General features: G+C 48.3%; 1 protein-coding gene across 11 annotated transcripts in view; it reads left to right on the top strand.

Annotated features, from left to right (window-relative positions):
• Positions 1-15,525, top strand: part of usp42 (ubiquitin specific peptidase 42) — a 147,133-nt gene that overhangs the window by 67,046 nt on the left and 64,562 nt on the right. Inside the window, exon 1 of one of the 11 annotated variants that reach the window (XM_072481518.1) lies at positions 9,984-10,189. The exons of the other annotated variants lie outside the window; for them this stretch is intronic. The gene's annotated coding sequence lies outside the window, so the exon portion shown is untranslated. Of the gene's footprint in view, positions 1-9,983; positions 10,190-15,525 lie in introns of those variants that run through there. 11 annotated transcript variants of the gene reach the window in all.

Raw genomic sequence — 15,525 nt, 5'->3', positions numbered from 1 at the left:
TTGACCCATGTCTGCACCGAATCTCCAAAAAACACCCTACCTAGGCCCGCTCCCCAACTCTACCCCTGTAACCCTACCTAACCTTTTGGACACTTAAGGAGCAATTTAGCATGGCCAATCTACCTACCCTGTGCATCTTTGGACTATGGGAGGAAACGGAGCTCGCGGAGGAAACCCGGAGCATGGAGAATGTGCAAACTCCACACAGATAGTCACCCAAGGTTGGAATCTAACCCAGATCCCTGACGCTGTGAGGCAGCAGTGCTAATCACTGTGCCACCGTGCTGCCCCCAAGATTAAAATTTAAACTTAAAACAAGGAAAATTCAATGGGGCAGGAGAGCATCTCCAGGTAGAAGATTACACACTGGCATTCGTAGAAAAATGGAGAACTGTTTGATAAGTACTATTATGTGGTAAAGAAAGAGGAAAGTAGATTTTCTTTTATTCACTTACGGGATGTGGGCATCACTGGTTAAGCCAGCATTTATTGCCCATCCTTAGTTGCCATTCAGAAGGTGGTGGTGAGCTGCTGCCTTGAACCGCTGCAGGCCCTGAGGTGTAGGTATACCCACAGTGTTGGGGAGGGAGTTCCAGGATTTTGCCCCAGCAACAGTGAACGAACGGCAATATATTTCCAAGTCAGTGTGGTGAGTAACTTGGAGGGAAACTTGCAGGTGGTGGGGTTCCCAGGTATCTACTGCTCTTGTCCTTCTAGATGGTAGCAGTCATGGTTTGGAAGGTGCCGCCTTAAGAAACCTTGGCGAGTTAATGCAGATGAGCCACCTGCTGTATAGGATTCCTAGCCTTTGACCTGCCCTGGTAACCACAGTATTAATTTGGCTAGTCCAGTTCAGTTCCTGATAATGGTAACCCCCAGGATGTGCATTGTGAGGGATTCAGCAATGGTAACATCATTGAATGTCAAGGGACGCTAGTTAGATCCTCTCTTGTAGGAGATGGTCATTGCCTGGCACTTGTGTGGCGCGAATGTAACTTGCCACTTGTCAGCCCAAGCCTGGATATTGTCCAGGTCTTGCTTCATTTGGACATGGGCTGCTTAATTATAAGGAGTCACAAATGGTGCTGAACATTGCGCCACCATCTGCAAACATCCTCACTTCTGACCTCATCATAGAAGGGAGGTCATTGATGAAGCAGCTGAAGATGGTTGAGCCTAGGACACCACCCTGAGGAGCTCCTGCAGTGATGTCCTGAACCCAAGATAATTGACCTCCAACCATCTTCCTTTGTGCCAGGTATGACTCCAATCAGCAAAGGTTTTTCCCCCTGAAGTGAAATAAGCTTGTCTCATTTTACTGCATACAATTATTATTATGTTCCCAAGGCAGGAGAGGCAGTATTGTCTTCCCTAGGCTTCTATACAATTTAAGATCTGGAAACGTACAGGAACAACCCAGCTCTGCCTGAGATGCCTGATTTGTGCTCTGTGCCTTCTAAGGAAGCCAGGCCTGGGATCGGTAATCCACTATAGGAGATTAGTAGCTGCAAAGCAATCTCTAACCACCATGTAATACAACATGATGGTGATTCTATTTTCAAGTTGTAGGAAGTGGTTAATTATAGAATCAGGTTGTGAAGTTTAGATGTTTATAAATTACTCTCGCTGTTTGTTACAGCCCTTCAGTTGGATTACATATTTGTAACCATTCTTGACTATCCAGCATATATAATTGTCTGATTCCACAGACATCTTTAGTTGCTGAGAGATGTGCAATTTTAACACCCATTAACCTATGTGTAGTTATGAGCTTTCAAGCAGTTGAAATAAATTGTAGTTAGCACTTCAATTTCTATTAATATGTATTGCAATTTCCCTTTTTAAAAATGTACGCCAGTTTCTAGGGTTGAGAATAACACCAAAGCATTTAGTTGTCACAATCAAGCCATCCATTTATTCTGTACATGGTTGAAGCCTAGACTGTTTTAGCTGCCTTATTTTTGAAAAAACTGCCGAAGAATAAAATGCATTCCTACTGTTTAAGAAAAAATGCTTTCAGTCGGTGGGCGAACTAAAAGGAAAGTGGGAAGAAGAACTAGGGGAGGAGATAGAGGAGGGTATGTGGGCTGATGCCCTAAGCAGGGTAAATTCCTCTTCCTCATGCGCCAGGCTTAGCCTGATTCAATTTAAGGTGCTACATAGAGCACACATAACGGGGGCAAGATTGAGCAGGTTCTTTGGAGTGGAGGACAAATGTGGGAGGTGTGGCGGGAGCCCGGCAAACCATGCACATATGTTTTGGGCGTGCCCGGCACTGGAAGGGTATTGGAAGGGAGTGACGGGAGTGATTTCGCGGGTGGTGAAGGCCCGGGTCAAACCAGGCTGGGGGTTAGCTCTATTTGGAGTTGCGGAAGAGCCGGGAGTGCAGGGGGCGAAAGAGGCCGACGTTGTGGCCTTTGCGTCCCTAGTAGCCCGGCGCAGGATCCTACTCACGTGGAAGGAGGCGAAACCCCCCGGACTGGAGGCCTGGGTAAATGATATGGCGGGGTTCATTAAACTGGAGCAGATAAAGTTTGCCCTGAGAGGATCGGCTCAAGGGTTCACCAGGCGGTGGCAGCCATTTCTCGACTACCTAGGGGAACGTTAGAGGGAAGACAGATGACCAGCAGCAGCAACCCAGGGGGAGGGGGGGGGGGGGGGGGGGGGGGGGTTAGTTTAGGTCAAAGATAAAGGGGTTTTGTTACTTGTGTATTGTTAAAAATTTCTGTATTGTTATTGTTGCGTTTGCTTTGTAAGAGGGGAAAAATTGTTGTTTGGGAAAAAAATTTCAATAAAACATTTTTTTTTTAAAAATGCTTTCAAATGTCAGCTATTAACTGCAAATATAATGTTCCAACTAATGGAGTTCAGCCTACACATGCACATAATGCATTTGTTTCAGCATATGGATCTTTAGTTCTAAAGAAAAATTTGCATTTATGTAGCACTTTTCACAACCATCTGACATCTGAAAGCACTAAAGAGTCATTGAGTGCTTGTGCAATGTAGTCACTGTTGCCATGTAGGAGTTGCGGCAACTAATAATAGCACAACAATTTGATGATGATCCAATAATCTCTTTTTGTGATGTTGATTGTGGGATAAATCTTTGGTCAGACTACCTGGGATGATTCTCCTGCTCTTCTTCAAAATGGTGCCAAGAGGTATTTTAATTTCACTCCCTAGCAAGAGGATGGGGCCTCCAAAAGATGCCACCTGCAGCAGCATGGCACTCCTCCAGTACTGTACTGGAGTGGGACTTGAACCCAGATCTTGTAACTCAAGAGGCAAAGGTGCTACCACCAATTGAGCCGCAACTGACTCATGCAAAACAATTGTGATTTAAAGAGCACTCATCTGTGTTGCAATCCTGTAGATTAAATCACCACCACATTTATAGTTCTCCAATTTTAATATTTTTCACAGTTTGAATAAGGATCAAACTGCTTTCTAAATTGTAAACTAAAATTTATTATTATAATCTAGTGTTATTGGCTGTGTACCTTGCCGTCTAATTGTCCTTTTCCTTGTGGATGATCCGAGGACTAGCATAAACTTAAATGTTGCCTCCTACACAGGCCATAATGCAAGTTCAGAAGATCAAAGGGTCAATCATTCAATTTAAGCAGCATCCGCTACTGGGTTGATTCATTCATGTTGGTTGCTGTATTTTGTCCTTTACTAGTGTGTAGCCTTTCGTTTCGGCAAGCAATGAGGCAATGGAAAGCAGCCCACAATTCATCATTTTAAATCGCTCCATGAAAAATGAAGGAGTTAGTTGCCATTGGATTAAATAGACCATTCACATGGTTCAATGTTAGGTCAAATCTGATGCAGTTTAGAACTATATTGATGTATAAGATTAATGGATGAATCTTTGTTTTTGAACCCTTTAAAACAGCTGTTAATAAGATTCATCCACATTGCTACTTTTTATTTAATTACTGCTGCTGAGTTAATAAACAGTATAGCCAACCATGTAATCTCTGTTAAGTGCCAGTCATAAGTGATCTTCAGATGTACATTGATCAAGACTAACAAAGTTTGCCCTTTATTGCCACTGCAAATTACTTGATGCTGGAGGCATAATTACTGATTGTCACATAGATGTAACTAAGATATACATTTCAAATGCAGTGTAACAAGAGCTGCATATTCACTGTGCCAGCAGTTTCTTAACTGTGCCCTCTGGGATCTGTAGCCTACATGAGGGTCAGATGAGTGACTTATTACAACTCCTAGAGTGCTTGCTATTAAATTTAGTGTGCTTTCCCTGAAGCAGTGCATATTTTCTGGCTGTTCAACTCTCGAGAACCCAGCCAAACAAGCTGACTCACGAGGTGTAAATAAGAACGTAGATACAGACGTAGACCATTCAGTCCCTCAAGCCTGATTACATCATGCTAATTTGTATTTTAACTCCCATCCACCCACTGCAGGTTTATGTCTGTTCACTTGTGCCTTATCCACGTGACTTCATACAAATGCTACATGACGATGATGTCCAGTTTATTCAAAGAAAAAAAGGCCAATGCCATACTTGGCAGCACCTTTCACCCACTTCCTGATCATGGCTATATTTGCTGCCCAGTGATAGTTACTAAAATTTCGCAGCGCCAGCCCGCTCTCTTCCCGACTCCACTCGAGCATAACCTTCCTTACTCGCGGGTCTTGCCTGCCCAAACGAAGCCAGTGATCACTTTGTTGACCCGTTTAAAACAGGACCGTGAATAAAGTTGGGAAGACACTGAAATACAAACAGGAATCTCGGGAGGACGGTCATCTTCACCGTCTGCACCCTCCCAGCCAGTGACAACGGAAGCACGCCCATCTCCGAAAATCGTTCTTCATTTGGTCTACTAGTTGGGCCAGATTTAATTGATGCAACCGGTCCCATTCCTGCGCCACTTGAATGCCTAGGTACCTAAAGCTTCCCCCTACTAATCTAAATAGCAGCTCCCCCAATCGCCTCTCCTGTCCCCTCGCCTGCACCTCAAACATCTCACTTTTCCCCATATTTAGCTTATACCCCGAAAACTGGCCAAATTCCCCTAGAATCCTCATGATTTCTTCCATCCCCTCTATTGAGTCCGATACATACAGAAGCAGGCCATCTGCATAGAGCAAGACTCTGTGCTCCACACACACAAGTTTTTTTTCCACAGAGGGTAGTGGGTGCCTGGAACTCGCTGCCGGAGGAGGTGGTGGAAGCAGGGACGATAAGTGACATTTAAGGGGCATCTTGACAAATACATGAATAGGATGGGAATAGAGTGATATGGACCCAAGAAGTGTAGAAGATTTTAGTTTAGCCAGGCAGCATGCTCGGCACTGGCTTGGAGGGCCGAAGGGCCTGTTCCTGTGCTGTACTTTTCTTTGTTCTTTGTAAACCCCGTCTGGACCTCTCCAATAACGTCCAGAACGTAATCCTCAATCCTGGAAGACAAAATTTTGGCCAGCACTTTAGCATCCACATTCAACAGGGATATCGGCCTGTAGGACCGACACAGCTCCGGGTTCTTGTCCCGCTTCAGAATCAGCCAAATCGTGGCCTGTGACATCATCGGGGGCAGCACCCCTCTTTCCCTTGCCTCATTGAACATCCTCATCAACACCGGCCCCAATATCCCAGAGAACCTTATATACAACTCCACTGGGTACCCGTCCGGCCCCGGGGCTTTACCCGACTGCATGGTCTTCAGACCCTCTACTATCTCTTCCAACCCAACCGGGGTGCCCAGCCCTTCTACCAGCTCCCTGTCCACCTTTGGGAAATTCAGCCCCTCCAAGAAGTGCCTCATCCCCTCCGGCCCCGTAGGGAGTTCCGACCTGTACAGCCTACTGTAGAAATCCCTAAACGCCTTATTCACCCCTGCTGAATCTCCAACCAGGTTCCCATCTCCGTCATTTACTTTCCCTTGGCTGCCTCCCTCTTTCTAAGCTGCTGTGCAAGCATTCTGCTGGCCTTCTCTCCGTGCTCATAGATCGCCCCCCCCTCTCCTTTCTCAGCTGCTCCACCGCCCTCCCTGTGGTTAACAAGCCGAACTCTGCCTGTAGCCTCCGCCGTTCCCTTTAAAGCCCTGCCTCTGGGGTCTCCGCATACCTCCTATCGATCTGTAGTATCTTCTTAACCAGTCAGTCCGTCTCTGCCCTGTCCACCTTCTCCTTATGGGCCCATATCGAGATCAGCTCCCCTCTGACCACCGCCTTCAGTGCTTCCCAGACCACCGCTGCTGAAATTTCCCCCGTGTCGTTGACCTGCAGGTAGTTCTGAATACATTTCCTCAGCCGCTCGCGCACCCCTTCGTCAGCCAAAAGTCCCACATCTAACCTCCATTGCAGGCTCTGGTTACTGTCTTTACTAACCTGCAGGTCAACCCAGTGCAGAGCATGGTCTGAGATTGTGATCGCCGAGTACCCCGTGTCCACTACCCCTGCCAGTAAGGTCCTGCTCAAAATTAAGAAATCAATCTGGGAGTACACTTTATGCACATGTGAGTAGAAGGAGAACTCCTTCACCCTCGGCTGCCCAAATCTCCATGGATCCACTCCCCCCCCCCCCCCCCCCCCCCCCCCCCCCCCCCCCCCCCCCCCATCTGCTCCATGAACCGTTTTAGTTCCTTTGCCATTGCTGACACCCTATCCGTTTTCGAGCTTGACCAGTCCAAGCCAGGGTCACTAACTGTGTTGAAGTCCCTTCCCATGACCAACTTGTGAGAGTCCAGATCCGGTATCTTCCCCAGCATCCTCTTTATAAACTCCACATCATCCCAATTTGGGGCATACATATTTACTAATACCACCTGCACCCCCTCCAGTTTCCCACTGACTATAATGTACCGACCTCCCACGTCCGAGACTATTCTACCTGCCTCAAACGCCACCCGCTTATTGATCAGAATCGCGGCCCCTCTAGTCTTTGAGTCCAGTCCTGAGTGAAAGACCTGAGCCTTTCCTCAATCTAATCTGGTCAGTTACTCTAATGTGCGTCTCCTGCAACATTACCACGTCCGCCTTCAGTCCCCTATGATGCGCGAACACATGTGCCCTCTTGACCGGCCCAGTTAACCCTCGAACATTCCAGGTGATCAGCCTAGTTGGGGGGCTCATTGCCACTCCCTCCCCTTTGCCGATCAGCCATCCCCTTTTTTGGGCCCGCCTCCAGCTCATGCTCCTTGTCTCCACCTGTCCGCCCCCAGGCAGCCTCCGCCCCCAACCTCCTCTCTGTCCCTTCGCCCAAGTCCCTCCCTCGTCAGCAGAACATTTACCCCCCCCCCTCTTTAGTAACAACACTCTGTAACCCAACCCCTTTAATAAACAGAACATATGCACACATCCCACTGCGCTTCCGTGAGCTAGCCCGCCCAGCTAGCTTGGTGGTCCTCATGCCTGCCGTCGGATAGTCTCCCACCTATTGTCGTTCTCCCCCCCACCCCCCCCCCCCCCCCCCCCCCACCCCCCGCTCATACAAACATACTCCAACATCAAACAATCCCCACACAATTGCCCGAAAGAAAATCACCAAGATCTACACACCTCCATCCCCCAACAGTGCAAATGAAAATCTTTACTCACTCGGCTCTACCGCTGGGCCCAAATCAATGCAAAAGGCATTACAAACAGCTACCACAAAACGAAAAACGAGAAACTTTTTTAAAAGAACAGCAAAGCAACAAAAAAAATAAAAGAATGTTGCAGCAAAGTTCAAAAGTTCTCAGTCCACCACCAGTCCTTTCCTTTTCGCGAAGTCCAGTGCGTCCTCAGGCAACTCAAAATAAAAGTGCGTGACCCAGAGACGGGCCGGATACAAAAGTCCGAACTTCACCTTTTTCTTAAACAGGATCGACCTAATCTGCTTGAAGCCTGCTCTTCTCCTGGCCACCTCCACACTCAGGTCTTGGTAGACCCGCAGGATACTGTTGTCCCACTTACAGCTCCGTGTCTGCTTGGTCTGTAGAATGTGCTCCATATCCAAGTACCTGTGGAATCTCGCCACCATTGCGCTCGGGGGGTCTCCCATTCGCGGCTTCCTCACGAGTGCTCTGTGAGCCCTGTCCACCTCCCAGGGCCGAGAGAATGCCCCATCCCCCAGCAGCTTCTCAAATATGTCCGCGATGTATGACCCAGCGTCCGCTCCTTCAGACCCCTCCGGGAGCCCACCGATTCTCAAGTTCTGCTGGCGGGACCTTTTCTCTAGGTCCTCCACCTTCTCCAGGAGCTTCTTCTGCTGGTCTCTCAGCATCCCCATCTCCAACTCCACCGCAATTTGATGTTCCTCCTGCTCAGCCAGCACCTTCTCTACCTTATGGATCGCCCGATCTTGGGCGTCCAATCTAAGTTCCAGCCGCTCATTTGACTCTTTTATCGGGTCCAGGCAGTCCCCTTTCTGCTTCGCAAAGCCTTCCTGAATAACTTGCATCAGCTGCTCCGTTGACCACTTGGTCGACAAACCAGAGATCCAGTCCTCTGCCATGCTGTCTCCTGCTGCAGCTTCAGCCCAAGCCTTCTCTGGCTTTCTGTTTCTGCCTTTACGAGCACTTCTAGTCCTTCCATGCACTGATGTGGGAATTCAGTACACAATTGCCTCTGTCATCAGTTTTACAATTCGTCCGGTAGAAAATCAGGGGAAAAGGTCCAAAAGTCCGACCAGAGCAGGAGCCCCCCCAAAAAATCCGGGATGTTGATAGTGGAGGATTCAACGATGATATGGCTACTGAATATCACAGATGTTTAAATTCTCTCTTGTTGGAGATGGTCATTGCCTGGCACTTGTGTGGCACAAATATTATTTGCCACTTCAGCCCAAGCCTGAATGTTGTCCAGATCTTGCTGCATACGCACGCAGACTGCTTTGGTTTCTGAGGAGTCGCAGATGATACTGAACATTATGCAATCATCAGCGAACGTCCCCACTTCTGACATTATGGAGGAAAGGTCATTGTTGCGCCAACTGAACATGGTTGGGCCTGGAACACTCCCCTGAGGAATTCTTGCAGTGGTGTAAAAGGACTAAGATTATTGATCTCCAACAACCTTAACCATCTTCCTTTGTGCTCAGTATCACTTATCAGTTGTGGCCCACTAGTCCGAATCGTTTGTTGGTGTTCCATATTGTATCATTTGCTTCAAAATACCTTAATCCATAAAAGATTTGCATTTTAACAAAGTAACAACAAAATAGCAAACCCAATACAAACTACACTCACCCGAGCCCCAGTCCACTTGCCCCTCAACCGCCCATAAAGAAAGCTAAACCTTAACAAAAAGACAATTTCCCCCCCCCCCCCCCCCCCCGCCCCAAACAGCTGACTGTTATCAATTTCCTGAAAAGGAGATAAAAGACTGCCACCTCGAGTAAAACTTTTCCACCGACCCACTCATAGTGTACTTGATCTCAAAATTCTATCAAGTCCCCCAGCCATGCCGAGGCCCGAGGCGGCACTGGGGACCTCCACCCAAGAAGAACTCACTTCTGGGCTATTAACGAGGCGAAGGCTGACTTCCGGTTGCGGCCATGTAGTGAGTGGTCACACATAGGTGGCTCCTGCCTGAGGACTGTTTTTTCTGACCCTTTCTGCCCGTTTTGCAGGTGCTGTTCAGGTGGAAAAGTGGTACAGTGGAAGAACTAGGATTCCTCCTCCGTTGTGGGATGTCGAAAAGTTATCAAAAGAGGAGTGTGTCGAGTAAAGGGCACTCTTTGGAGTCAGAGCACGCGCGCAACACAGGAGGGGAAAATATGGTGGAGGGACCTGTGGCGTCATTGTCCACTTGATGGATGACAGAGAACTTGGTGGAGTTCCTGTCGACAGAATTTAAAAAGCAAAGGCAGGCGGTCATGGAGGACTTGACGAAGGTGACTGAACCAATTTGGGCAACCCTGGAAAGGGTGGAACAGCGATTGAAGGCGCAGAATGTGTTGATCCAGAAGGTGGAAAAGACCATGAGGATCGGATTGCTTCCTTGGAGGCAGAGATGATGAAGGGCAAGATTGACGACCTGGAGAACCACTCCAGGCGACAAAACCTGAAGATCGTTGGGCTGCCCGAGGGCATAGAAGGAGCAAGTCACAGAATAAGTGGCAAAGATGTTCGAGCAGCTGGTGGGGGATAAGGATCCAGTGTACTCTGGATTTTGAGGAAGAAGCCCAGAGCCAGGGAACCACCACGGGCGATCGTAGTCCGCTGCACAGGTACTTGGACAAACAAACGATCCTGAGGTGGGCGAAGGAAACTTGAGAGTGCAGTTGGGAAGGCCATACCATTAGAATCTACCAGGACTTGGGAGTAGAACTGTCAAAAAGAGGGCCTGATTTGATAAGGCCGAGCCTGCTCCTTTTAATAATAATAATAATAATCTTGATTATTGTCACAAGTAGGCTTACATTAACGCTGCATAGAAGTTAATGTGGAAAATCCCCTAGTCGGCACATTCTGGCATCTGTTCGGGTACACAGGGCAAATTCAGAATGCCTAATTAACCTGACAGCACGTCTTTCGGGACTTGTGGGAAGAAACTGGAGCACCCGGAGGAAATCCCCGCAGACACAGGGAGAATGTGCAGACTCCACACAGACAGTGACCCAATCCGGGAATCGAACCTGGGACCCTGGTGGTGTGAAGCAACAGTGCTAACCACTGTGCTACCGTGCCACCCCCACTGTTCTACTGTGCGCAAGGTGAGGCTTGGAATGATGTACCCAACTCCCATATCTGTCATGCACGGGGTAGGGACCATGCAGGAGAAAGCGACAACTTTATCAACATGGACAAGGGGATATTTGAATGATTTGCGTGGCTAAGATTTGGTAGTGTGTTTAGTGTTGTTATCATTAGAGTTTCCTGTTATATTTTTTTGTATTGTTCTGTAATATCTGTTAGCCTGATTTCGGGTATGAGTTTTTGGATGTGTTCAAGCAATTGTTGAGAATGGTGGGGAGTAGGTGTGGGGAATGACGGGTTTGAGGAACAAAATTAATAGGTTCGGGTATGGGGGCTGGGTGTGGAATTTTATAAATGTAATTTGCATTTCTCCCCGGGTGGGGGGGTCACCCTACTAGCAGAGATGCTGGTTAACGAAGAGGAGTGGGGGAGAATGCCACTGCTGGTTATTTGGGGCGGGAAGGAGGTTTTCTTTGTGGGTTGGGATAACAAGCCTAGGGCAGTTAGAGTTTCTTTGTTAGGGGAGGGTGGGTGGGGGTGGGACGGGCTGCTGACGGTGTTGGTTTCTTTGTTGAACTGTTGGGTAGAGGAAGGTGGCAGCGGCCATCCTAAGTGGGCCTAGAGTCTGGGCGAGGTAGGCCCTCGACCAGACTGGCCACATGGACTGTGAGGGGATTGAACAGGCTGATTAAACGATCTTGGGTGTTTAAAGAGCTTGAAGGCGGATGTGCTTTTCTTACAGGCGACTCACTGAGGATTAGGGATTAAACGAGGTTGAGGAAAGGGTTGGTGGGACAAGAGTTCCATTCAGGATTCAAGGCAAGGGGAATTGCAATGTTTATTAATCTGAAGGTGGCCTTTTCAGTGGATAATATAGTGGGAGATCTGAGGGGGGAGATTCGTGATGGTGAGTGGCAGGTGGCCTTTTCAGTGGATAATATAGTGGGAGATCTGAGGGGGGAGATTCGTGATGGTGGGTGGCAGGCAGGAAGTTACCCTGCGGTGTTCGGTAATGTGTACGCACCCAATTGGGAGGATACGGAGTTTATCAAAGAGGGTGCTGGCGGGGGTCCCGGATTTGGATTTGCATCGGCTGATTATGTGGGGGGGGGTTTAATTGTGTGCTTGACCCCAGATTAGATAAATTGTGCCCTAAATCCCTCAAGATATCGGGGATGGCGAAGGAGTTGCTTGGATTCATGGATCAGATGGGGTTAATGGGTGGATCCGTGGAAGTTTATGCATCCGAGGGGGAATGATCTCTACTTTTTCTCTCGTGCACTGGGTTTACTCCTGCATTGACTTTTTTATAGTGGGTAAGGCATTGCTCCCTGGGGTAGTAGGAGGAAGAATGCTTAGCAATTAGAATATAGAAAAATACAGCACAGAACAGGGCCTTCGGCCCACGATGTTGTGCCGAACCTTTTTCCTAGATTTATCATAGAATTTACAGTGCAGAAGGAGGCCATTCGGCCCATCGAGTCTGCACCTTCTCTTGGAAAGAGCACCCTACCCAAGGTCAACACCTCCACCCTATTCCCATAACCCAGTAACCCCACCCAACACTAAGGGCAATTTTCGACACTAAGGGCAATTTATCATGGCCAATCCACCTAACCTGCACATCTTTGGACTGGGAGGAAACCGGAGCACCCAGAGGAAGCCCACGCAGACACTGGGAGGATGTGCAGACTCCGCACACACAGTGACCCAAGCCGGAATCGAACCTGGGACCCTGGAGCTGTGAAGCAATTGTGCTATCCACAATGCTACCGTGCTGCCCTTAACAACAAATTAGTCTACACTATATCATTCTACTGTGATCCATGTACCTATCCAATAGCTGCTTGAAGGTCCCTAATGTTTCCGACTCAACTACTTCCACAGGCAGTGCATTCCATGCCCCCACTACTAATTGTCATGTCTGACCACACTCCTAATTATGTGGATTTGTGTTTGGAGAGGGGATGTGCCCAGCAACTTCTGTGGAGGTTGGATGTGGCATTGTTGGCAGATAAGAGGGCATGTGAGAGGATAGTTGTGTCTATTGGAACGCACGTGGTGTTTAATAAGAGCGAGGAGGTCTTGCCTTCCACATTCTGGGAGGCATTAAAAGCAGTGGTTGGGGGGGGGGGGGAGCTGATCTCGATTAAGGCACACAAAGAAGGCGGAAGGATGGAGAGACAGAGGTTGGTGGAGGCTATCTTGGTGGTAGACCGGCAGTGCTCGGTTACCCCAAAGGAGGAATTATTGAAGGAGAGGAAGATGCTCCAGATGGCCTTCAAATTGATATCGACGGGGAAACTGGTTGCATCGTGTACAAGGAACATTCTATGAACATGGGGAGCAAGCTAGTAGGTTACTGGTGCACCAGTTGAGACAGCAAGCGGCCTCGAGGGAGTGTAAATAAAGGACCCGAGGGGTGGAGTAGTTTCTGATCCAGGAAAGGTAAATGGGGTGTTTGAAACCTTTTACCGGGGGTTCATAGATCAAGGCTGTACAGGTCGGTGCTGCCGAACGGCAACTCGGACATAAAATGGTGCTTGGATGGGTTGGACTTCCTTCTCGGTGGTGGAGGAGGAGAAAGTGCAAGGGCTGGAGGAAATTCAGAAGTGCAATTATGAGGTGCATCTGCTCCATGCAGCCTGGGAAGGCTCTGGGCCCAGATGGATTCCCAGTGGAATTTTATTTTTAAAATTGCACTGGAGCTGGTGCCTCATCTAATGGAGATTTTTCATGATTCGGGGAGAGTTGCCGACTACATTGGCACAGGCTTCCCTCTCTCGAATCCTGAAAAAGGATAAGGATGCAGAGGACTGTGGGTCTAATCGGCCCATATCTCTATGAATGCTGGCGCAATGTTGACCAAGCTGCTGACAGCACGCTTGGAGGGGCGTCTGCCGGGGGTAGTAGCTGAGGATGAGGCAGGGTTTGTGAAGGGCCGACAATTATCGGCCAATGTAAGGCGATTATTGAATGTGGTGATAACGCCCCCATCGGGTTCAATAGCAGAAATAATAATCTCCATGGATGCAAAGAAAGTGTTCAACTAGGTAGAATGGGCTCATCTCTTTGAGATACTTGGTTAGTTCGGGTTTGGACCCAGGTTAATTTCTTGGATTAAACTGTTGTTATAAGGCCCCCCACGGCGAGCGTTCATACTAACGCAGTAAGCTCGGGGTACTTTTGATTGTATAGGGGAACAAGGCAGAGGTATCCACTTTCCATGTTACTTTTTGCATTGCCGACTGAACCGCTGGCTGTCGCACTGAGGTCATCGATGGAGTGAAGGGGTATAGAGAGGAGAGGTATGGAGCACAGAGTGTCTTTGTACACGGACGATTTGGGGTATGGACTTAATGTGGGGAAGAGTAAGGTGTTTCTGGTCAGCCCTCCGGGACAGGGAGAAGGTCTGGAGAAATTGCCATTTCGGCTGGCTAGGTGAAGTTCCAGGTATTTGGGAGTACAGGTGGCTCTCGACTGGGCATTGTTGCATAAGTTGAATTTAGCCCGTCTGGTGTAAGGGGTGAAGGGAGATTTGAAGAGGTAGGATGCTTTGTCGCTATCATTGACAGGGCGGGTTCAAATGGTGAAAATGACGGTCCTTCTGAAATTTTATTTATTTTCCGGAGTCTCCCGATCTTTTTACTAAATCCTTCTTTGGGAAGAATAGTAAGCTGATTTTGGCCTTTGGGCAGGCAAGACACCTCCTGTTCGGAGAGCGTTTTTGCAGAGGGGTAGGCGTTGCCATATTTGATTAACTACTATTGGTCGGCAAATATCGAGAAGGTTCAGAAATGGATTGTGGAGAAAGGGTCAGTGTGGGGACGGATGGTGGCAGCTTTCGGTCAAGGTTGAGAAATGAAGGAAACTCCTTACGTAAAGCGTTGTGAGCCTGCAATACCTGAATATGTTCACTCTTGGGAGCTGAAACTTCTCTCAAAGTTCATCCAAACCGGCGAGCCTATCTTCAAGAAACATGGCCCTAAACCTCTTCATCCACTCCCATGCCCTGAATGATGAACAAAGCCACAGACAGCACCAACCTATGGTTCCTACAAATTGGAGCCAGCAATGATATGGAGCCCAGTTTAAAATGCTGCCCAAACTGATTCCAAATCCTCAGTGGTTATCACCACTGGGCTCAAAGTGAATCTTGCAGGGGAACATGGGAGTGGGACAGTAACCAAGGCCCTCAGACTCAACCCGGTGCACAAACCCCATAAAGAATCGGTCCCCGTATAAAATTTGGATCCCTTATCAATATTTGGTGCCCAATAGTAACAACAGATTAGGTAGTGCAGATCCCCCTGACTGATATCCCTTTGCAGAAACATCCTACGAACCTGAGGGGCCCTATCCGCTCAAACAAAAGTAGATATCAATTTATTGATCGTGCAACAGAAAGCCTTGGGAAGAAAATCTGGGAAATACTGAAAGAGAAACCTCATGAGAATATTCAGAAGAAGGTGTCCCATCTTTCCAAGTCGGCCTTCACCCCATCCACCAGGCTAGCAAAGCTAAGTTTATGGAGCGAGGCTCAATCATGAGCCACCCGGAATACCAGATAAAGGAAGCAAGTCCTGGCCGGACGAAATGGCAATCTCCAGATCGACTCCCCTCCTGGGAGTTCACTGGAAAATATTCACGTTTGCCCAGATTTAGATGTACCCTGAAAAGGAGCCAAAACTGAGCAGCTGCATTATCTCCTCCACATTGGAGAGTGTGTCCGTGATGTATAGTAACAAATTATCCGCATACAAGGATACCCTATACCCTGTCCCCCTCCATCTAGTTGCCGTCCCCGACACAATGGCCAGCGGCTCAATTGTCAAACAAAAGCGGGGACAATGGGCACCCCTGTCTT

The sequence above is a fragment of the Scyliorhinus torazame genome, chromosome 17 (assembly GCF_047496885.1).
Source record: "Scyliorhinus torazame isolate Kashiwa2021f chromosome 17, sScyTor2.1, whole genome shotgun sequence".
Lineage (NCBI taxonomy): Eukaryota > Metazoa > Chordata > Chondrichthyes > Carcharhiniformes > Scyliorhinidae > Scyliorhinus > Scyliorhinus torazame.
Note: the sequence above shows the minus strand (reverse complement) of the source record. Positions and strands in the feature narration are given on the sequence as shown.